Raw genomic sequence first — 25,817 nt, 5'->3', positions numbered from 1 at the left:
GGAACTGCGCATTTTCAAAAACCATGTTGCTAATGTGACATGCTTGTTGTGGTTGCGGCTCCCATAACAGTCAGGTCCGTGTCTGATATTAAGTTATTTACTAGTGCCCATCTCGCACGTGGTTGGCGGAACAAGAGTCTGCTTGGATGGGCAGCATCTAGGGCACTGCAATATAGACCAAGACTGATAACCCATTTTTTGGAATTAAAAGGGAACAGGTATTTAATCATTCACCACTTCCAAAATATAGTTCCTAACTTCATCCAAAAACGGAGAGGCAAAAGCCATATTTATGTTAAAAAAGAATCCTGTTTTTTTACGTTCTTTTGGCGTCCTTAGGTTTTTCCCCAAAACAACAGTGGAAACTCCTCTAGATTAAAAGTTAGTACGCTACTAAGGTTAAGGCCAAAAAGAATATCCTCTGCTGGTAGCTACCAAATGGTAAGAATCAAATCTAATGAAGGACAACAGCAAGCGCTCAACTCATGTTTCAGTAATGACTTAAGCATTAATTGTAAAATAGTATGTGATGAAACTCATTCTTTTTAAGAGCCTTCAGGGCCAACATCGGACCCCAGTGAGGCTTAATGCTGCAGGGTTGCTCCCTCATTCTGCCTGTTGGTGATGTTATCATGCGTACCGTGATACTGACCATATTTCGCTGGATTGTCCCACCATACACCCCTTCTGGACGACAGTAGAGTCTACGCTCTGGGAATCTTTGGATTTGCCCTCGCGACTTCAAGCCCTAATTCTCCTCCATGCCTTATCTGACATTCCTGAATTGACCTGCCGTGCTCGTCACTGCCCTTATAGCTGCCAAACATTTTATTTTGCGACATTGGCACACTCCAAAATTGCCGTCACATGAGGAATGGCTTGCAGAGATGTAGAAGACTGCATCATATGAAAGGAACATTTAAAATTTAACGGACAAAGCAGATATTATTCTTCTTAGAAGGTCCCCCTTTTTGCAGAATGCCCCCCATCTTCCCCCATAGTTTGTTTAGACTCTTGCTTCTTCCTCATTGACTTCATTGTACTCACTACTACTCCCTCCCCTCCTCTCCCTTTGTTTCCTACTTAATAGTTTGTTTTTCTTCTCTTCTTTTTCTCTGTCCTCCTTCCTTTCCTCTCTTTCCTTAGTTCCTTCTAAGGCTTAATCTCTCATCCACCTTTTACTTTTTCTACCTTTCAAATATTATATATTAGTATTGTTTGCTATTGGTGCATGAATCACAATCAACATTTCTATCTCTATATACCTGGACTTGCATGTCACTGTATTTGATGTTATTTCTCAATTCTTAATTGTATTAATAAATAATTGATACATAAAAATAGTATGTGTTATAATTTCAGATTGAGATATTCTCAGAGGACATGCACCACGCTACCCACAATTCAAAGGAAATGCCTACTCTTTGTCTGTCCTACAGCCTTTAGAGATTACAGTTTCCTTTCTAATCAGCACTGTACTGGCAATTCCTGTCATTCTAAAGGGACCATGCTTGGAAATCAAAAGCCCAGAAGGAGCATACTTGCCCACTTCATCTCAGCTCCCTGATCTCTATTTTCTTTCTATAACCTGGGGTTCTGTTGAAAGCTGGACTGAGACCGTCAACATTATCGGCGCCCTCTTGCTCTCCTTAACCTTTTTGTGCGCGTAAAACAGCCGCCATTTTGAACACCATGGCTTCCCTGCTCCCGCCGAGAGCCAGCGCGCCGCTCTCCCCCTCCTAGCTTCGCCGGCATCCCCCGCATACTGACAACCCCCCTGCCTGCACCTGCCGCGAATCATAAAACCCCTCTTCAGCGCTGCTCTGCCCCAGGCCCTCGTCCTGTTCCCAGCGCGACACCTCCCTTCTTCCCATTTATGATCCCCGGCCCTTTGATGCAAACCCCCTTTTCCCCGTGTGCCCGTTCGTCTTCCTCGTTCCCAGGCCGACACCCAGCTCTGCCGATACTGTTCCTTGCCCCTCCCCGTACAATAGAAAGTTTCCCCCCAGCAAGGGATCCCCGGGTTGATCAAAGCCCCCGCCCTACGAGATCCGATCGAACCCCACACACTCCGTGAGTCGGCGGAATATCCAGCTGCGCGATGATCATCACCTGATGTGAACGGGGCGGGGACTTCCACTGTAACCTTGCGTGGGAACGGGCTGGGAAGGGGGGATTCTGAGGATGTCTTTCCGTACATCAAAGTATCGACGAGAATGTGTTACATGTAATAAAGAGATAAACTTGTGTATAAGAGGCCAGGCCTCAGGGATGCAGTTAGAGCACCTCAGAACGATACCCTCTGCCCGTTTTGTTGTGTTCTCCTCCGGAGAGAATAAAAACCTTGTTTCCTGCCTTCCAGTCTCCAGCGCCTGCCTCTTCAATACTTTAATTTCTTTGTGGGTTCAAGAGGCGACACCGCCGGGCAACACTTAAGGATCTTATATTCTGGTTGGTAGTGCCACCCTTATTCCACAATTGGCGTCCCAAGCGTGGGGCCCATCAGCGACCCATGGATCCAGTGGGAGAGGTCCTGACGACAAAGTGAACGACTGCAACGATCGGGAACGCGTCTGTCCGATAGACCCTCGTCTGACAGCCGATCATCCGAACTTCACTGGTTCCGAACAGACCTCTCTCGAGTGATCTACGGTCCTGACTGGGAACCATAAGGAGTGCCGCGAGGATAACGGAGAAGAGAGGACGATCGGGCGCTGGATTCGGAAGACAAGAAACTGTCCATGCGGTCCGGGTAAGGTCGTGTAATCACGACAAGTTGCGAAATGATTGCTTGATTGCTTGATTGTTTAAAAAATACTAGTATTGCTCTTTTTATTTATTTGGAGATTCACTGTCTGCAAACGGAGAAACAACGGGCTCTCTCTCTTTGCAAGCAGTGGAGGATAGGTAGGGCAGCAGCCGTGCTCATTTTTTCTCCCCCACTCAATAATCACTTGAAACTGAACTGCTGTTCGCAAAACTATTGTTTCCTGGAGATTCCCTGTCTGCAAACAGGGAAGAGACCACCCTTTTTGCAGACAGTGAAAAGGGTAGGTAACGCAGATCTTTGCGGACCTACTCATTCTCCCCATTGTTATTTATTGGTCTTTTGTTATTTTGATCCATGAGGTATTCACTGCCTGCAAACAACGTAGAATAGAAATATTCTGTCCAGTCTTTGCACCTAGTGATAAGATAGGCAGTGCTGACTTTTTAGTCCCTCGTTACGAGCCGTCATGTCTGTCTTCTCCCCACTGATTAGTAGCCTGTTTAGCCCGGACCGCTTATTAGAGATGGACCATCCAGCCCCACTGGAAGGCACCCCTAATAAGGACATGTTAATGAAGCATGGATTGACCGCTATAGCCTATAGTAAACTATGGCATAAATATACGAAAAAGGGTCAAGAAAGTCAGTGGCCCCTGATAGGATCCTTCGATGATGATAAAATAAAAACGCTAGAAACTGCCCTGGGTAAAAACAAGACAACACCCACTATGCTTGACAGCTTCGGCATGTGGCGAAAAGAAACTGAACAACGTAAAAAGAAAACTGAGAGTAGGTTGGAAAAAGAGCTGCGAAAAGCAGCCCACCTAGCTGCCCAGAAACTAGAAAAAGAGATAAAGGAAAGAGAGAAAGCTAAGCAGAAACTAGAAATGGAAACGCCAAGCCAGTGTCCGGTTAGAACCCCCTCCATGCTCTACCCTGATTTACCCTCGAAACAACGAGCCAATGAGGACCTGCTGTTAGGTCCTCCTATCATCTACATGCCCCCTCCATATGCCCTTCTCAACCCTTGGCGCAGCACGCGCCACCCCCAGGTACAAACGAAGGTACCGCCACAGCGTCGGCCCCAATGGCCTCTGTGCCAGCCGAACCCCTTGTATTAAAACCCGCATCCACAACAACGTTAGACGACCATGAGACTCGAGGGGCTGGCCCTGCAAGAACAAACAGACTAGACAAAGATGAGCGAGCGGGATCGACAAAATAGCAAGGACACTGGTAGAAAGGAAGGAGGATGAAGAGTACATCACGGATGTGTTCAGCTCGTATACAGGGAGTCACAGACGACATTTTACCGTACGACTGTGTTATCATGTCTTGAATGCATACGAGGACCGATATCGAGACAAAGGTCCCGAGAGCCTAAGGACTCTGTACCGGAAGGTCGATATCGGGGATGAGGGCGAGTGTGATGTGTCGGACCTCCTTACGCGTACGCTTGAGGTTTTCCGCCACCTCACTGAACGAAAGCCGGGAACTAAATCCGCAGCCTCTGTAGTGACCGAACCACCAACCGAGCAATCTAACACCATGATGCCGATACGAGAGGCTGCCCCTTACTGGGTTCCTCCTCGGGGTACAGGGACTCACGATGATGCAGACAACCAAGATGCGAAGGGAAGGGTAGTGTACAACTGGGTCTACCAGCCATGGGACCGGCAAGAGATACTGACATTCCGGAAATCTCTACCCGACCTACGTAAAAACCCCACTGCCTTCTATACTGAATTGGGTACAGCCCTGGGCTCAACGATTATGACCCTGGCTGACATCGACTTGTTCTTCGGGTTATGTCTACCAGCTGATGTGTGGAAGCAAATCCGGAAAGTCGACCACCTTGAGCTGTTTGGACATACCTGGTCACAACTCGATGACCTGGATAAACAACGGGGACCAGGACAAAAACCTTTGAAATCCATTCTAGACCTCCCAGATAAAATCGTAGAGAAATTAAAAACCCTAATCCCAGAAAAGAAAGTGGACTGGTCGATAGTAACAGCCTGTCGCCAAAAACCCCAGGAGGATGTATCGGAATACTTCTCCCGGTTTGAAACGGTGTTCTCCGATTACAGCGGCCAGGACATGACCACTGCAACCGGACACCATCTGTTTGTCCAGAATTATGTTAAGGGCCTATCATCGGAAATCTCCCAGAAACTACAGGCCAGCGAGAGTAGTTGGGCAGCCTCCAAACCTACCGCGATTCTCCAAATGGCCCAATATTATGAGCATCAGAAAAATGAAAACGATAGGGCGACAGAGAAAAAGAAGAAGGACTTAAAAGAGAGGGTGATGATTGCCAAACTGCAAGGGGTGACTATAGGACGAGACCAATACCGGGGAAACTACCAGACAAACGTCCCCAAGACTACATTTCCCCAGGACCGCACTCTGGCTTCCTACAGTGGACGCACAGACCTTAGAGAAAACCAGTGCGCTTTCTGCAAAGGGACTGGCCATTGGAAATCCCAGTGCCCAGTTCTTCTGGAAATGATCAGAAACAAAGACCCCAGGGATGTAGCAAACGGACCGAGACCTAAGGGACAACAACGAGGGCCCCCAAATGACGCGACTAATGACAGATCAAGCAGACCAAATACGTTCGATCGACCCAGGCAGAACCAATATCAACAATCTGACTATGACGACACTCACACCTTCGCATAGGACAGCCAAGGGCGAGGGAGGGATCCAGTCGAGCTCTATGTTGACCAGCAGGGCCCTTATGTCACTGCTAAGGTCCTGGGTACCAAGTCTCCATTTCTGGTAGACACTGGCGCAACACGTAGTGCGTTATCTAAACGACTGATTCCAAGGGCACCCTTGTCTGGCTCACTCATAACATCGACAGGTTTCGATGGAACGCCCTCCACCAACCCTTTGTCTGCCCCGATTCTCTTTGACGTAGAAAACAACACCACCGACACCACGTTCTTGCTTTCCTCCAATAGCCCTGACGCCATTATGGGACTTGACTTACTGAAACACTTCCGAGCGACGATCAGGTGTTCCCAAGATGGAGTTCGAGTGTTTCTTTACGACAACCCCGTTCTGCTTAGACATTGCTCTCCCCGACACATGTTTTCCATCACCGACGTTGACGCGTCCCTGCTTGACACTCTACCTCCGTATCTGTGGGCCAAAGCGGATTCGGACGTAGGGCGTATGTTTATTGACCCAGTGCACATTACTGTCCGACCAGACGCAACACTCCCAAAACTCCCACAATATCGGATATCGCCAGAGGGCGAGAAGGCATTGGTAATGATTATCCAGTCACTGATAGACGCAGGAGTGGTAGAGGAAGTGGTTAGCAACGTTTGCAACAGCCCTATCTTGCCCATTATCAAGAAGCAGGGAGAGGGAGATGAGAAAGCATACCGTTTTATCATCGACCTCCGAGAGATCAACAAAGTGGTGGTACCCCAGTACCCTGTGGTCTCAGACATCACCACCATCCTGACTTTGATTCCATCCACTGCCACCACCTTCTCCGTCATCGACCTCAAGAACGCATTCTTCTCCATCCCCATCCACCCAGACAGCCGATATCTCTTCGGCTTTACCCTAAAAGCCCGCTCATATAGGTTTTGCCGAGCGCCTCAAGGCTACACGGAAAGCCCTAGCATTTACAGCCAGGCCCTCAAAAGACAACTAGACCAAGTCCAGTTACCCGACGGAGTGGTGTTGGTACAATATGTCGATGACATCCTTTTGGCAGCCGACACCACCCCTCTAGCGGTTACCGCCACCATTCAACTCTTGCACTTCCTCGCGGAAAATGGCCACAAGGTCTCCAAGAAGAAGTTGCAATTCTGCCTACCCCAGGTCACTTACCTAGGCCACCTTTTGTCCAAAGATGGAAGAAAACTCACCCCTGATCGAATCCAAACCATTCTAGATACCCCTGTCCCTAAGACCCAGAAGCAGGTTCGCTCCCTATTAGGCCTCACCTCCTTCTGCCGACAATGGTTACCAAACTTTAGCCTCGTTGTAAAACCACTGCTTTCTCTGCTAAACAAAGACGTCCCTTTCCCACTCCCTTGGACCCCTGAGTGTCAAACTTCCTTCACAGAACTGCGAGATGCCCTTTGCTCAGCCCCTGTCCTAGGTACCCCTGATTACAAAAAGCCCTTCTCCCTTTACACTCACGAAAGGGAGGGGTGCGCTTTATCTGTCCTGACCCAGGCCATCGGCCCTAGGCAACGACCGTGCGCTTACTTCTCTGCCACTCTTGACCCTGTCGCCAGAGCCTTGCCTGCCTGCCTTCGAGCTGTAGCTGCTGCTGCAATCTCTATCCGACAAAGTGAGGGGATTGTACTCTCGAATTCCCTCACGGTACTGGTACCCCATGCAGTCGACACCCTCCTGAACCAAACCAAGACGCAACATCTGACGAGTGCACGACTGACTGGATACGAACTGACCTTGCTTGCCCCCCATATCACCCTAAAAAGATGCACCACACTGAACCCAGCAACTCTGTTACCCTTGCCAGAGAACGATCCCAATGTGCACCCCGTACATGACTGCGTGACTCTTACGGACGAACAGACCAGGAGTAGGGTCGATCTCAGAGACACGGCTTTCCCTGACCCCGACGGGGAGCTGTGGGTGGACGGTTCTTGCATCAAACTCTCCGATGGTACCACTTCCGCTGCCTATGCAGTCACCACGGCTCGAACTGTAGTAGAAACAGCCCGCATCACCCAGCGATCTGCCCAGGCAGCGGAACTGATTGCCTTAACGCGAGCCTGCATCCTGGCAACAGGAACCACAGCGAACATTTACACCGACAGCCAGTATGCCTTCGGGGTGGTTCACCATTTCGGGCTCCTCTGGAGGGAGAGAGGATTCTTGACCTCACACGGCACACCCATTTTGCACGGGGATTTAGTCTCCGCCTTAATCGAAGCTGTCCTCCTCCCCAACAAGCTTGCCGTTATCAAATGCCAGGCACACAAGAAGGTGACAGACATTATTGGACAGGGAAATGCACTAGCCGACATCACCGCCCGAACGACAGCTGAAAATAGAACGACAACACGTATGTACGTGACCAGGTCACAAGCAGAAAACTGGACTGACGCCAAGGACACAATTAGAGACATACAAACGGCTAGCACACAACACAAATTGACTGAATGGACACGGGTGGGATTGAAAGACGATGAAGGCTGCTGGCGGACAAAAGACACGAACAGATGGTTGTTACCTGATTCATACTTGATTCCCATATTAACCATGGCACACTCCCCTGCCCACATAGGATCAGCCCCCATGATCGAACTTGTCTCCAGGGTTTGGCACAATGACAAGATCCCAGATTCCGCCAAACGCCTGGTCCAACAGAGCTTAATATGCCTGCAACACAACCCCGGGAAAGGAACTGTAGTACCCCGGGGGGGATTTGGGGTCCCAAACCACCCATTTGAAGTCCTGCAGATGGACTACATCCAGCTAGACAGATGCCAAGGCCTAAAATATGTACTTGTTGTGGTGTGCGCATTTAGCAAGTGGGTGGAAGCATATCCAACCCGTGACAACACCGCTATGGCCACTGCAAAGGTTCTGTTAAAGGAGTTTTTCCCCCGTTATGGCCTCTGTCGTGTTTTATGGAGTGATAATGGCCCCCACTTCGTAGCCAAAGTTATCCAGCTCATCCTAAATGGGCTGGGTATTAAACAGAAATTCCACGCAGTCTTCCACCCTCAATCTGCTGGGCTTGTCGAACGACACAATGCCACACTAAAACTTAAACTAGCCAAAATAGTGGCTACCACGGGCCTGAAATGGCCAGACGCCCTCCCACTGGCATTGCTATCGATGCGCTCTACCCCCACCCGACATCACTTAACTCCTTATGAAGTCGTCTTCGGTCGACCCATGAGCGTCTGGTCTGCCCCGAAACCAACTTCCATTCATGACGTTCCGGACGTCCTAATGTCTGATTATCTGTACAAATTGACTGAAACTTTGTCTGTCCTTCATCAGCAGGTGCAGCAGGCCATCCCCGATGCTTCCAGGGGTCCGGGTCACGCCATCCAGCCGGGGGACTTCGTGCTGATCCGAAATTTCCAGCGATCAAAGAGTTTGGAACCCCGGTGGACGGGCCCCTGGCAAGTGCTGATCACCACTCGGACCGCACTTCGAGTGGAGGGGAAGAAACACTGGCTGCACGCTCATCACTGCAAAAAGGTCTCTCCAGCCCTGGCCACGACAGACACAGTCAACACCCAAGAAGAGCTCCTGAACCAGGACCGACCATCGTTGAACTGCTATCCTGATACTGAGACACTTGAACTTTCAAAACATCCTGACCCCACTGTGCCATCTCGAGAAGGGTATTTCCTGCGTCGAAAGGAGGGAGCTTCGGCTAAGTAGGCCACGGACTAGGTTAAAGGATCTCAGAACGGTGACCCAAACTACCAAGGGTTACCTGGAGAGAAGCTAAAACTAAGTCTGTGGTCCTGCCCACTACCGAGCACCTTGAAGACGAAGATGATGGAAGCGCCAGATAAGAAGATGATGGAAGCGCCAAATAAGAAGCCGACGGAGACAGCAGGAAATACCCACTACAGAAATCCGAGAACAGACAGACTCCATAGCTCAAAGACAATTGCGCTCTTCATCGTAATCCTCCTCTGCTTTCTCCTCATGACCACGCTCTGGATTTTGGAAGAACATGCACCTGCTCACGAAACATTCCTAACCACTGCTCAGCCTACCACCATGAAGGACCATTATCTAATTTCGCTCTCTCCTCAACTAAGAGAGAGGCGAAAGGAGTTTTGGAACAACTCTTTCGTGCAGCTACTTCACCAGCACAATCTTGCCACCAATACCACCAACTGCTGGATCTGTGGGTTGCTACCCCATGCCACTGGACACTCAATACCATTCATCCCTTCACCCTTCTCTGTCCACGGCTCCTGCCTTGCTTGGCTGATCCTCCTGCAAGAAAGCTATACGGGCAATGCCACCTCCAGCAGAACTGCAGCGCATTCTTCTCACGGGGCCGGGCGAAACAAGACAAAGACACACTTCTGCCCGCTGACCCCCAGCGACTCGATCCAAATGGACATCCCGGCTAAAGAACGAATCGAAATGCAGGTGTTCAACAATCCAACCAGACCCACCTTCTCCTACCTGCGGAAACGAACGGCTGCCACCCTGACTGTGGCCCTGTCGGTCATCAACGTCACAGGCCACATGTGTGTAGAAGGACTTGGGACACAGCTGGTGGGTCGCAGCGCTTGCCGCTTTACCAGAACTTTGGATTCCGCGGATCCACCTTCCTTTGTGTCATCCCCAAACATGTATTTCATCTGCGGCACGAAGGCCTACACCTGGCTCCCCAAAGGCTGGGGGGGCACTTGCTACATCTCCTTCGTCCTTCCTCCGACTTATGTAGCCCCAGCGAACCACCACAGGCAAAAACGAGCCAAAGACCTTGAACAAGCCGACTCGACAGGGGCGCAGTTCCTCGATGCTATGAAAGGACTCGTCCCCCTCTGGGGCCCGATGGCAAACAGCCGTGCCATCCGACATTTGACTCAGGCAGTCGAGACGACCATGAACATCACAGCGGGCATCTTTGCCAACAACACTGCCGAGCTCCAAGCGGTCCGTTTGGTGGCTCTTCAGAACCGCCTCGTTCTAGATGTGGTTCTGGCGGACCGTGGAGGAGCATGCCGCATAATTGGGTCCAGCTGTTGCACATACATACCGGACAACTCACCCTCAGTGTACAAAGCCATCGAACATCTTCACAGACTCTCTTCGGAAGTTCACCAAGAGCAAGAAGAATGGTCGCTTGGTGGTTGGTTCTGGGACACCATCAAAAGCTGGGGCTGGAGACTGCTCACCATTATCATGATTCCCGTAGTTGTAATATGTGGCCTATGCTTAGGAATTCAATGTCTGCCACCTATGTGTTCTTTATGTGCGAGTTGCATTTTTCCCAAAACTGTGGACATTGGAAGCGAACATATGAGAGCATTGTATGATACCGAAGTTAGAAATTTGATGAAAATTGACATTGAGTAAAGCAAGGTGGCTAGATATGTTGAAAAGGGGGGACTGTTGAAAGCTGGACTGAGACCGTCAACATTATCGGCGCCCTCTTGCTCTCCTTAACCTTTTTGTGCGCGTAAAACAGCCGCCATTTTGAACACCATGGCTTCCCTGCTCCCGCCGAGAGCCAGCGCGCCGCTCTCCCCCCCCTAGCTTCGCCGGCATCCCCCGCATACTGACAACCCCCCTGCCTGCACCTGCCGCGAATCATAAAACCCCTCTTCAGCGCTGCTCTGCCCCAGGCCCTCGTCCTGTTCCCAGCGCGACACCTCCCTTCTTCCCATTTATGATCCCCGGCCCTTTGATGCAAACCCCCTTTTCCCCGTGTGCCCGTTCGTCTTCCTCGTTCCCAGGCCGACACCCAGCTCTGCCGATACTCTTCCTTGCCCCTCCCCGTACAATAGAAAGTTTCCCCCCAGCAAGGGATCCCCGGGTTGATCAAAGCCCCCGCCCTACGAGATCCGATCGAACCCCACACACTCCGTGAGTCGGCGGAATATCCAGCTGCGCGATGATCATCACCTGATGTGAACGGGGCGGGGACTTCCACTGTAACCTTGCGTGGGAACGGGCTGGGAAGGGGGGATTCTGAGGATGTCTTTCCGTACATCAAAGTATCGACGAGAATGTGTTACATGTAATAAAGAGATAAACTTGTGTATAAGAGGCCAGGCCTCAGGGATGCAGTTAGAGCACCTCAGAACGATACCCTCTGCCCGTTTTGTTGTGTTCTCCTCCGGAGAGAATAAAAACCTTGTTTCCTGCCTTCCAGTCTCCAGCGCCTGCCTCTTCAATACTTTAATTTCTTTGTGGGTTCAAGAGGCGACACCGCCGGGCAACACTTAAGGATCTTATATTCTGGTTGGTAGTGCCACCCTTATTCCACAGTTCCAAAGTATGCCTTTGAAGATGATTACATAAAGCAGTCAAAGTAAGCTCTAAAAGCTTCTTCTTGATGGCACTAGAGTGATATCCAAACACAGGGCTGCCATCTGAACCAGAGGTGAACCCAGTACAGATTGTATTGTTATTAAAAACAATGGTTCATCTGGAAAGATCTGTTAAAAAAAATTCAAACAGGGGCTTGGGGTAGTTGACAAAGATGGCGGCTGCTTGAATCCCGTTCTCCGTCCGGAACCTGAACGCCCCAACTGAAATTGCACCCAAAAGTAAGCATCAAGAGGCGGGATGCTCTGCAGACAATGACGGAAACATAGATAATCGCCAACACACCAGCCCATGACAGCTTCAGGCAAAACAGCACACAACTGGAAGGAAGTGCTGGAGGCCGCAGACAATTCAAAGAAAGAAGGCAGTGTTGAATGGAATACCACTGTGACCGCACGCCAGATCAGATTGCAACTTCAGTGTACAAGTAGGGTGCTCGCAAGGCATAGATCAAGAACCAGAGAGTCACCCAATGCATCAGCCCATGAAGGCTATAGGAAGTTCAGCGCTTCAGCTGAAGTAGGTGCAGGAAGGCTAACACAGGCCAGGACCCTGTGTCAAAGCTGAAGCTGGTCGGAGAGAAGGAGAGCGCTAAGGTGGCACAACATAGTGGAGCCAGGAAGGCAGAGCACAGCAAAAGGGGCTCGCCACAGCAGAGACCCTGACACAGCGAACCCACACGGGAGGTGTCAGGCCCAAGGAACCTCCCCCAACAGGGAACGCTGAGATGTCACAGCCTAAATCTGGGCCCAGCTGAGTGTGGTGAGCAAAGTCAGATAAGTGAGTAGCATCAAGTGGGAAGGAGCTCAGCCACTAGCGCTAGACAGAAGGGCACGAGCATACTGCCCGAGTAGGTAATCCCCCAAAAGACCTTTTTTCGCAGTACTTAAGGAAGTGCAATTTGATGAGAAGCAGAGAACAGAAACAGTATGTGGAGAACTGAGGTTTGTCTTTTTTCAAACTATATTTTGACCAATTATCATCACAGGCAAATTATTCATCCGTTGTATAGCCATACATCAGCAAGGTGGCTACAATCACATGGTACCATAACCAACAGAAAGCCCCCAGCCACAAGCAGGTGGAGAGGATGTTACTTGCCACAATGTGTGACATATCGCAGTAGGATTTATAAAGACAATAAGAGTAACAAGAATAATGGCAGCTACAGGCTATCAGGCCAGCATGGAAGGGGCACCCAGAGTAATCATGTCAGCAGAAGGAGAAGGGGGTATACAGGCTATCAATCACACAATTTTCTAAAACACGATTGAAGAATCTCTCATTTTAGGCCTGTTACAGAGCGTGATCACAACTACGCGGTCTCCACATCCATGTCCCATCTAGTACACAACCTCCCTCCCAGCATATACACATGCACACTCCATGCACTACTCTCCCCACTGCGTCAGGCTCCGTCCCTAACCCTCAGGTGTCTGCCTCAGGGGATTCATCCTGGCTCACTGCGTGGGGGGCGAGGCAGCCTCCGGTTCAGGAGACATCAACTGGTCAACCATATCAATCCATCGCCCCAGATCCCTCTCCAAGTTCCACTCTGTCAAGGCCATACGCAAACTTATCTCTTCAGCCAGTGCCCACTTCCACAGATCCCTCCACCAATTGTCTACCCTAGACGGCGCAGGTGCTGTTTAATGAATGGTGACATGCCCTCTGACCAACACCGGTCCCAAGGCAGCAAAGTATGCATACATTTTTGCCTCGTTCGAGGGATCAGGAAGAGACCAAGCAAGCAGTGCCTAGAGGAGGCCTTAGTCGCACACCAGTGAACCCCCCCCGATATCCTCAAGAATTATATGCCAGTATGTGCCCAGTAATGCGCAGGCCCAGGTCATGTGCAACAATATTGCAGGGCTAGTATTGCATCTTGGACATCCCTCGCTGAGCGCAGCGAAGATTCTGTGCAACCTCTAGGAGTTGAGGTAATGTAAGTAATGAAACTGTGTGAAATCAAACCTGGTGTTACTTCCTACTTTCCTCACCTGTGTGCAGGCCCTGTCCCATTCTTGGTTTGTCAGTGGGCTGTCGAGGTCTACATCCCACATTGGGCACACGTAGATGGTGTCTGCGTGGTGGTCTAGTTTAAGGGCTGCGCATAGATGTGAAATCATGGTCGTACGGGATCCCACGTCTAGCACAAGTTGCAATACCGGTGACTCCTTCTGCTCGGCAGGTCACAGCTCCTGGATCATGTGGGAAATTTTGGCCTACTGTAAGGACGGCCCTGGCATAAGATTAAAGTATTCCCTCACCTCAGCAAAAGAGACGAAGATCTCTTCCTGATAGAGGTCCCCCAGCTTCCGGCAACCACCCTCCGTTCATCACTGTGTACATCTGCTGCAGAGGGCCCAGCCACCAGAGCGGCAATCGACTTGCACAGGGCAGGTGCCGTAAGACGTAATGCATCACAACACCCGAGGCCGCCAACACTTGATGCGGGGATAGGCCGCAGAGTCCCCAGTGTTGCCCATAAGATTCAGAGCGAGGTCCACTCAGTTTATGAACCAACAAGGCAAGTTGCTGCTCTGATTTTTCACCCCTCCTCGAACCTGATCCCAGCGTAACGCCAATGGCCCGCTAGATAACAGAGTTGTATGTCTGGCACCCCCAATCTGCCTTTGTCAATGTCAAGCTGTAGAATAGAGTTTCACTCAGCTTCCTTTCCTAGCCCACATCAAGGAGGACAAGAAGGGTTAAGCATGGTGAATGCACAGGGGATAGTACAGAAAGTGTTCTACAGTATGTATAGGCACAGCGGGAGTAGCGCCATTTTACTCACCGCCACTTGTCCCATAATGGAGAGTAGCAAGGTGTTCCAAAAGGAGATTGAGGGTCTCAAGTCCCCATATCCACCATCCCCATATTTAAATCGCACTGTTGCACCAGGGAATGAGCTACCTGAATCCCCAAGTATCGGAGAACTGAGGTTAATAACTTCCTCTGGGCACCTGGTGCCTAATATCCTCTCTGGAGGCTCAAGATCAGACAAGGCAAGATGCATTGGGAACGTGGCTGCGCAACGAGCAGTAGTCATGGAAGTGACATGGATTAATACCAAGCCCTGACTAGCCCACACCAAATGGCAGGAAACCAGCAAACAATCAGGAGGGAGTGAATCCAACTCCCTCAACTGAACACATGGCAGATGGATCCAGACCCTCTCGTCTGAACACGGTTGTCATCCAAGGCACTAGTGTTGTACATCTCACAGAGCCTAATAGACATCCGCTAGCAGGAGGGAGAGAAGAAATAAACCTGCATCTCTGAACCCTGAATGAAGCGGAGGACTCCTAACCAAGAAAACAGCAGGCTACTGCTGACAATTAGCAGATCTTCACCCGCAGCCTAAAACCAAAGAGAGCAGTTGGACCAGCAAGACATTGGAAAGAGGTACATATGAAACACACATCCAGTATACAACCTGAGAAATAGAATTTCTCTGATCTTCACTCCAGACCACCTCCACACTCTAGAGTCAGAATGACCGCAGGGAGAACAGAAAAAGAATAGTTGCAAGATGGCGTAGCTAAGAAAACAGTGAAAGGGGATGGGACTAAGACAGCCCCAGCCATGGGAAACAAACTATGAGGATGTAGACTGGAGGCGTTACTAGAGAGTTTTTCTGCAAGCAATACAGGAAATCAATAATGAAATATAGCTGTGAAAAAGGACCTCTCCTGAGATCTTAAGGAAATCAAAAGTGCCCGATCACAGAGCTAGGGTGAACCTGAACAGACAAACTGATGCCTTCAACAAAGAATGCTTCCGGTTGAACAACACGTAACCCTACAGAGAAAATGTGAGGACCATTATAACTATTTCAGGTGGAATAAAATTGGCATCCAAGGAGATTCCAAGAGACATAGAGCCTAAAGCCATTCTTAAACATGTCTCTGAAGTCAGTGACACTCTACTGACGCCCAGAAGCAGAGCTATCCAAATAGACAGAGCTTACAGAGCCCGTCATGTGAGGCCAAACAGTAATGTCACCCCAAATGACCTAGTGCAACTCCCTTGTCTGTGAAACACTGATTGTGTACAAAGCAAGACAGAAAGGACCCATTTCCTACAAGGTAGTGAACTTGCGAATGCACCATGATCTTTCCTCTGTGAAAATGGGAAAGAGGAAATCATTTAAACCAATTACAAAGTATCTATGTTCTCTCGATTTAATATACAGACAACCATTTAGTCTCAGGTTTCATGGGAAGAGCAAGTTCTCACAATATCAGCCCTGGAGACCTCGAGGAAGAACATTGAGAGGGTTGTGTAGGTAACTTCAATTACCCAAACACTGCATATGGGCACTTTTCCAAACACATGTCCCCCTCTTGGGAGTCATAGTCAAATCAAGCTTCTCCCACTAGGTTATTTTTATCATCTTCATCCAGAGCCCAGAGATCCAACTAACACCTTTCAACAGCCCCTCTCTTTATTTTCACCACCAATCGTTTCTCCTTACTCAGTAATCTTTCTGAGAACAACTGACTTGCCCCAGTCCCGAACTACTGAGTCCCCTAGCATCTCCCCCCGTTGCTGTATGCTTGCGGCTCCCCTTAAATGTCTAAAACACCACTCCCATCATTTGTTTCTCTCCTTTGACCTTACTCTCGCTCCCAGTGGCTCAGACTAGCTTCCCCTCTGTCAAACTTACTTCTACTAGGTGCTACCCAGCCTGTCTATCAGCTCCTTGATGTTTATACTACCGTCACTCTTTCTGACTCCTTATTGCTGAAGGCAGTGATGGAGCGAGATAGAAAACAAAATTTTGTTTAAACTCGCAAAGTCACATTTCCATAACATGAATAAAAATATTAATGATTTGTGATATGTCGTGCTAATACAACTTAGATTAAACTTTACACGTGGGGGGACTAACATGTGTGCTCATAAACGTGCATAAATGTTGCATCTTTTTGTTCGTGCACAATAATAAAATAATTTATTGTTTTCGTTTTTGTCATTACTAACTGCTGCAAACTTAAAATAAGCATGTGCTTGTTTTGCTTTTCCTTGTTTGTGTGATGTCATTTCTACTATTCTAGGTGCATATGGGTCTCTTGGAAAAACGGAGACTGGTAAATATAAATGCTGCTTTATTTGTTTGCAATGGCTAGGTAACATTTTGATTAATCGGGTGGGTTAATTAATTAGTAAACCATGGGGTGGATACAGAATCTACATTATTTCTTACATTAATACTTTTCTTGTGTTTGTTTTATACTAGAAAACATAAGTTGCCTGCTTTTGGGCCTAGTCATTTGAACCGCAGAAAAAGTGCTGACATATAATTCTGCAGAAAGTCACGAGACGCCCATTCTGAATTAAAGCGTTTATTGAAGCTGCATTCACAAAGCAAAAACTGATGAGCTGACATCATTCTGTCGGACATGGCCAAGGTCGAAAGTGAACATTTTGTCAGTCCTTAACTTGGCATCCGCGGAAGTGTAATGAAAGTCTATGGAAGCTGCGAGGATGACTAAATACATAGTTGCAAACGCAGGAAGCTTCTGGCTTCACGTGGAAGAGACAATGGTCTTTGTGAAGACATGATTTCATGGAACTTTTTGAGAAACGGGTGACATGTCACTTGTCACTCTCAGCCAATGGGACGTCGAGGATTTCTGAAAACTTTCCTTTGCTAGTTTAGTTAGCGTAGAAAGGTATAAAAAGTCATGCCCTTAGGGTTGGGCTGGCTGCTGCTTTCTGACTTTCCGATGAGGGTGATGTGCTGCTGGACTTTGCGTGGAGCACGTAAGAATCCTCAAAGAACTTTACTTTAATTCCTATCTTTTAGCTTACTTAGGGACTTAGGTTTTAGAAATGCTAAACTTTATATATTTTCCTTAAAATTGTTTCAATTGCTTAAATAATAATTTTCTCATATTTCATTATAATCATGCTTGCATTATTGCTAATAAATTTCATTCATAAAACTTTCAACTTATATACCATAATTTAGAAAATAAAATCTTACTTTTGACAAACAAGCTGGTCTTGGTTATTCAGAAGTGTAGGTTACCATTAGCTAGATCACGTCGCCTATGGTGGTCGTTTAAATGGTTGGGTTTTATTCTAATGACAATATTCTTTCTGCAAATGTATAAATATGTATATAGTTTGTAGATAATGTGTATATAGATTTATTCTGACCACCTGATTCAGTAGGCCCAAAATATATCAGGTTTATAAATGGGTCCATATTTAGTTTAGAATTTTGTTTTTAAGTTATGAAGTTGGGTAGCGTTGTTTATGATATATTTTCTATAGCCCGCTGGATCAATTCTCTGGTAGCAGAAATTGATGGTTGCTAAGGAGTAACCAAGGTAATATGTTGGTTGCTAAGGGTTGCGTTATGGTATGGAAATAGGATCGATGTTTTAACACTTGTTGAGTTCGTTTTTCGTGCCTATCTGTAAGCTATACCGGTATAGATTGTGTGGCGAGAAATTAGTCACGCAAGCCATCTGTTCCGTTTGTAGTGATATCGCCGAGTATCACAAGAGGTATCGCCGTGTACCATAGTGTTGTCGCCGAGCAGCACAGTTTTAGGGCTAGGTCTGAATCTTGTATAGTGAGGATTTTCTAAGAAATCAAAGCAGCATGAGAATAGGGACAAAGCGCCTTCCATAAAACTCACTGTGATGAGAGTATTAGTTATATCCGAGCTTGAGTGAAGGGTAAAATTAACGTCGGTGCATGATTATCTATAAACAGGTTAGAGTCCTGTACGGGTACATGTTTCATATCTATAAACAGGTGAGAGCCCTGTACGGATAACGTCGTTATTTTGCTAACGGTGCATGATTTCTATAAACAGGTGAGAGTCCTGTACGGATTTCATGTGTGTTTGAAATTAGGGAATTTTCCGTGTAAAAGTGCGAGTTTGAATTGTATTTTATGTTCAAGTGGAACTCTTAGAACTTTCACTTCGCGGTGGGTTCAGAGCAAAGCGAGTTCATAATTATACGTGTTAGAAGGGTGGGGTAAAGTTACTCTACTGACAATTGAATATTATCCTTAGTGTGAATAGCGCCGTCTATTCCGAAGTGTGGATACTTGAATGTATGTAAACTATCCTAAATAGTGAAACGAACAGATGTTGTCTTTATAGTCATTGTTAAGAATTAATTTACACTGAAAAGTGTCCTTAAAATGGCGCTGTGAAAAGATTTTGTGAAGGAGGGGTAAGCGCCAGGAGTGAGAAGCGAGAAACCGCAGCTGCTGTGTACGTCACAGAGCCGCGCTGGGATTGGGTGGCCTACGTCACAAGCTGTATTCTGATTGGCTCTTGAGTCTCTGACGGCCTGTGAGCTGATTGGTCCTTCGAAAAATCTCCAAATTTATTGGTTGAGCAGAAAAGTGACGTGGCTCAACTGTCATTGGCTTGTTGGTGTGTTTCGCGCACGGATTGGTTGTTTTGCGGAACATCCCGGAAATATTTTACGAACGATTTTGTGAATTAAATTTAACTCTTAAAAAAATGAGTTATCATTTTAAACATGTTGAGAAAAAGACAACATTATTTCAGAAATTCAAAAATTTATTTTCACCTGACAAGAAAATCGAAACGCGAGGTGGTAAACTACTTCATAAGTATAAAACACCTGCAGCGTACATGGAAGGTGAATACGGATATCATACTGTCTTATGGTTCGACAGTTGGAAACGCTATACTAAAAACGACGGTGTTTTAGCTTGGCCTGATGATGGTTCATTTAATGTAAGAGTTTTAAGAAACTTACGAGAGAAAATGAATGCTCTTGTTCCAAAACCGAGACCAACTCAATTTGAAGCTTTAGTTGAGTGGGAAGACGAGATGTATCAATTACAAAGAGAAGCTAGTGGAATTAAAAGACCTTCTAAAAATCCATCTTGGAAAAGAGAAACTCATGAAGATAGATTGCGAATGTGGAGACAGGGAAACATGAGTGAAGGATTGTATTTAATTCATGAAATGGTAATGGGTTCTCCTACAGGGAAATCTATGGAAAGTGAATCTGAGGATGCAGTTATGGAAGAAATATATACAACTACTAGAAAGAATCAGCCTAATCAGCCTTTGAGACCTCCTAGATCATGGTCTACTCCGGTGGTTTCTACTGAAACTTCACCGAGTGCACCTCCAATTAGTGAAGCTCCTAAACTTTATCCAAATAATTGTGAAATCACTGAAACTCCTAGAAGATCAGAATTCGAGAATCCTCGAAATGAAGGTAGACATTTTACAATGACTCCAAGAGCAAGGGAACCTCCAAAAGAATATGCAAGAGAGACAAGAAATGTTGAAGATGTTGATTATAATGAATATTTAAGATCTAAAGAAGAATTAATTAAAAGAATGACAAAAGGCATGGAAGCTGTCACAGTTCCAGTAACAATTGGTCCTGTTCAGCCTGTATTTGATCAAAAGAATACAAACAAAAATGGATTAACTATTCCTTTAAATACAGAAATTCAAAATGCTGCTGAAAAATTTTATTCAGATTTAACGGAATTAAACACTTCTAAATCAAGAATGCCTGATTTAACTTTTAATGAGGATTTATCTCCAAAAACACCAATGGGTGCTATGTCAGATATAGGGAGTCCTGAAGTCAGGGTAACCACACCAAAACTTGATGTGGCCAAATTAAAAGCGAATATCGAAGAATTAATAATTGGAACAATTGGTCCAGATAGTTTAAATTACTATCGGGATGATGAACTACTGTTCATTTGCAAAAGCATTCAGTGGAAAACGAAAAATAAATATGATCAACTAGAGGATCTAGCAGCAGAACTTGAAATCGATGTGAGTAAACAAAAGAATTTTGCAAAACATTACAGATTAGACTTTTCAGAAAGCGACATTGAGAGTTTGAACTCAATGGGAAGAATAGTTCACATTAAAGATTTGATTGTGTATATCAAAAAGCTAGGAGAACTGAATAAATGGAGAGTAAAATGGACGAAAAAGAAGGAAGATGAAAGATTGGATAAATTGTCAAAACAATTTCCAATGAGAGAAGTTGCAGGTGGAGGATATGTTCATATCCCGTGGTCAAGACAGGACATTCTGTTATTTACAAATGACTTTCCAAAATTGAGGGAAAAACCAGTCGAGTGGTACAGGCAAGTTGATAGATTTATCAAAGTGTCAAAAGTTCTGTGGATTGATTTAGATGGATTTTTTGACATTGTTGTTCCATCTGATCTTTGGACAGAATGTAAAATATCTATTAGTTGGCCAAAAACAGAACCTGAGCGAATTAAAGAAACAGGTGCCCCAAATCCACTTGTAATGGATTTCTATGAGAAAGTAATTGTTTGGATGAAAAACAAAATTCCACCCAAAGAAGTTGATTGGGTTAAAATAGAAAGAACAGAGCAGGAAACAAAAGAATCAGTTCATTCTTTTTATGAAAGACTATTGTTAATCTTTAAACAATACAGTGGTTATGAAAAATTAGATGAAAAAGACATGAGTCATTTTGTCTATAGATTTGTTTATGGACTAAAACCTGAAATTGGAGAAATGATCAGAACTAGTATTGTCGGATGGCAATCACTATCTGTAGATGATATTCTAAGAAAAGCAAAATATTGTAGCGATGAAATAGAAGTAAAACAGAAGAAGCTGAAGGAGAAAGCCATGTGGGCTCAGGTAAAGGTGGCTGAGCAACAGATTGCCAGCATGGGAAATAAGAACACTAATTTTGTTCAAACTGGAAATACAAACCAGATACAAGGAAAGTTTAAAGGTAATAATTTCCAAAAGAAATTTAGCCCAAAGATAGAAGAGCTGAAACAAAGATTACCTTGTTTTAATTGTGGCGAAATTGGACATTGGAGGGACGAGTGTCCTCATCCTCCTAAAAACTTAAAGAATCCCTTATTGAATCCACAGATGCAGAATGGTGTTGACCTGCAGCGACAGCTACAGATGCAACAGGGGTTAAACGAATGTATTGTTCAGCGACAGTTACAGCAACAGCAACAACAACAGGTGAATAATCGTCAAGACCAATTGCCACAACCACCTTTTCCGAATTGTGGGGGAGTTCAAAAATATAATCCAAACGTGGGATTTCAGGGAAGTGAACAGGTAATAAAACCACAAAAACAGCAAAAGCAGCAAAAGGTTCAAATGCAAAATGCTTCACAACAATTTTTATTAGCAGAAAGTCAAGACAGTGATTCTGATGATTATTGCTGACGGTGCCCGAGAGAGGAGGAAGAGTGTGTTGTTGGAGCCACTCTTGAGGTTGACCAGTCTGGTCCTTATGTAAACGGGAAAGTTAATGATGTAGACATCACTTTTCTAGTGGACACTGGTGCTACCCGTTCTACTGTTAGATCAGTGGAAATTGAAAACCTACCTCTCTCTGGGGATACCATCCAAGTTGTCGGAGTAAGTAATCAGCAAATTAAAACAGACTTAACTGATCCAGTACCAGTTGAAATTGGAAACTACAGAGACAAACACAGATTTGTGGTTTGTAATAGTAGTCCAGTAAATCTATTAGGCAGAGACATCCTATGTAAAATGAATTGCAGAATATATTGTTCTCCTGATGGAGTTGAGTTACAAACAATGGAGGAAGATGGTTTATACAGGATGACAATGATGATGATGGAAGCAGAACAAACAAAATTGTTTCCTGCATTTGAAGAAAAGGATTTACCTGAAGAACTAAAAGAAACAGTGAAATCTGAAATATGGGATTTTACTGGAAATGAGATGGGTCTAATGAAAAACGTAGATCCTGTAAAAATTGCATTGAAACAGGGAATAGAATTTCCAAACACTCCACAGTATAAAATGAAAACTGAAACAATTGAAGGTATTACACCTATAATTGAAAAATTAATCAAGCAAGGTGTATTAAAGGAAATGAAGAGTAGCTCTTGTAATTCACCAATTATGGGAGTTAAAAAGTCTAACGGAACGTTTAGGATCGTACAAGATTTGAGAAAGGTTAATCAAATTGTCATTCCATGTTGTCCTGTGGTTCCAAATCCAGCAGTAATTCTATTTCAGATTCCACATGATGCTGAATGGTATACAGTCATTGACCTTTGCAATGCATTCTTTACTGTTCCCTTACATCCAGACAGTTATGAAATCTTTGCTTTCAGATTCCAAGGTAAGACCCTTGGATGGACAAGAATCCCTCAGGGCTATACAGAAAGTCCTTCAATCTTTAACGAACTGTTAAAAAGATCATTAGAAGATTTAGACTTACCAGGTAGGTCTACGTTGGTGCAGTATATTGATGATTTGTTAATAGCTGCAAAGACAAGAGAAAATTGTGTAACAGACACAATAATTCTGTTAAATCGCCTTGCAGAAGAAGGACATAAAGTGTCCCCAGCAAAACTACAGTTTTGCAAACAAGAAGTAAAATATCTTGGTCACAGAATTGCAAAAGGAAAAAGACAAGTAACAATAGAGAGAATAAAAATGATTCAAGCAATGTTACCACCAAGAACACAAAGACAGGTCAGAATGTTCCTGGGAATGGTAGGTTACTGTCGACAATGGATAAGTGGATTTTCAGTAATTGCAAAACCACTACAAAGACTGACCAAATCAGATGTAAAAGATCCAATTATTCTCAATGATGCTGAGATGGAATCTTTTGAGAACCTGAAAAAGAGCTTATGTCAAGCTCCTGCTTTAGGTATGCCAAATTATGAGAAAGATTTTGAACTGTATTGCAGTGAGAGAGAAGGATGTGCATTATCTGTATTAATACAGAGACATGGAAATTTAAAGAAACCTATTGCATACTTCTCTGCAGTTCTTGATCCTATTGCAAAAGCATTACCAGGTTGTTTGAAAGCAGTTGCAGCTACAAGTATCAGCCTCGAACAAAGTGAAGGAATCATAATGGGATTTCCTGTAAAGGTTTTTGTGCCTCATTCAGTTGAAATATTACTGACAAGAGGTAAGACTCAACATTTAACAAGTAGCAGATTGACAAAGTATGAGAAAATCATACTGGGAGCAGATAATGTTTCGATTTCAAGATGTTTGAATCTGAATCCTTCTACATTACTGCCTGATTCTGAAATTGTTGATGACATTGAAACTGAACATGAATGTTTAGATGTCATGGAATTCTGCACTAAACCAAGAAAAGACATCAAAGACAGACCTTTGTCTGAATCGGATTTTGTCTACTTTGTAGATGGCTCATGCTTAAGATCCGAAGGAGGTGTCTTGAAAGCTTCATACTCAGTTTGTACAGTTGTAGATGTTGAAGAAGCATCATGTCTTGAAGGAGTTCGTTCAGCACAAGTGGCTGAATTGATTGCTTTAATTCGTGCATGTGAAATATCAAAGGATATAAGAGTTACCATCATTACTGATAGTCAGTATGGGTACGGAGTTGTGCATGATTATGGACAACTCTGGTCACAGAGAGGATACATGACATCAACAGGATCTCCAATTAAAAATGCAGTGTTCATTAGAAGATTAATTGAAGCAATACAATTGCCAAAAGAAATTGCCATTGTCAAGTGTGCAGCGCACACTAGAGGAACTGATTATATTTCCAAGGGAAATGCCTTCGCAGATGAAACAGCAAAGTACTGCGCAAGGAAAAATTATTCATACAATCGGGAGAGGAGTAAAGAAACTGATTCAAATTCATTAATGCTAACAACTGTTGTAGAAACATGGCATGAGATTAGAGATTTACAAAACGAAGCAGATGATGAAGAAAAAGACCTATGGTTAAGATCAGATTGTAGACCACGTGAAGAAGATGGAGTGTGGGTTTACAAAGATGGCAGAGTAGTTTTACCAAATTGCTTGATTGCCGACATGGCCAGATTATATCATGGCCCAGCACATCTAGGAAGAGATTCTATGGTCAGACTTTTCAGAGAAACATGGTTCAATACCAAATTTAGAACCATTGCTGAATCTTTTTGTCAAAGGTGTTTGTCATGCCAACAAATGAATCCAAACAGAAAATCAGTGGTGGGGACAGGAATAATTGGTCGAGAGGGTGGTCCCTTTACCAGATTACAAATTGATTTCATTGAAATGCCTTTACACAACTGTTTGAAATATGTGCTTGTAATTGTATGCTTATTCTCAAGATGGGTAGAGGCTTTCCCTACACGACATTGTGATTCAATTACAGTAGCAAAACTAATGCTCAGAGAAATCATCCCAAGGTACGGTTTTCCAGTCACTATTGAGAGTGATGGAGGAAGCCATTTTGATAACAAACTGTTAAAGTTAATTTGTGAAGCTTTGAGCATTGAGCAGAAAATACACTGTGCATACAGACCAGAGGCATCAGGTGTAGTTGAACAAATAAATGGAACAATCAAAAACAGAATTGGAAAAATGTGTCTTGAGACAGGTATTAAGTGGACAGATGCTCTTCCACTTGTTTTGATGTCATTAAGAAGTACACCAGATAAAAAGACAGGTTTGAGTCCTCATGAAATTTTAATGGGAAGAGTTATGAGGCAAGCTTTTGTACCTATAGGTAAACTGTTGAGCATAAATGACAGTGCAATTTTGGATTACTGTAAAAGGTTATCTGATATGGTAACTTCTGTGTCTAATCAGGTGGGAACTGAAGCTCAATCAAATGAAAAAGTTTTGACTCATGATCTGAGACCTGGCGATTGGGTCAGAACGAAAGTACATCGGAGAAGGAATTGTCTAACTCCTAGATGGCAGAAACCTAGGCAGATAATCTTGATCACTACTAATGCTGTAAAGTGCAGAGGATTGAAACGCTGGATTCATCCTAGTCATACTATTCCAGTACCAACTCCTGAGAGTTCTGATGTTGAAAGTGATACCACAGATGATTCTGATTCTGAAGCAGAAGACAGAACAGAAGGTGAAGTAATTCCAGATTCTGAAGATCGACAAGAAAGTCGACATCTGGAAACTGTGCCAGTGAATGGAAATCTGACAAGAAAAGACTTAGAAATCATTGAAATAGATTCTGAAGGTGAAGAGAATCTGT

General features: G+C 45.1%; 1 protein-coding gene across 3 annotated transcripts in view; it reads right to left on the bottom strand.

Moving 5' to 3' along the window:
* Positions 1 to 25,817, bottom strand: part of DEF8 (differentially expressed in FDCP 8 homolog) — a 231,440-nt gene that overhangs the window by 107,413 nt on the left and 98,210 nt on the right. The gene's annotated exons all lie outside the window — the stretch shown is intronic.

Source organism: Lissotriton helveticus, chromosome 12 (genome assembly GCF_964261635.1).
Source record: "Lissotriton helveticus chromosome 12, aLisHel1.1, whole genome shotgun sequence".
Taxonomy (NCBI): domain Eukaryota; kingdom Metazoa; phylum Chordata; class Amphibia; order Caudata; family Salamandridae; genus Lissotriton; species Lissotriton helveticus.
This window is presented reverse-complemented; position numbering and strand designations above follow the sequence as displayed.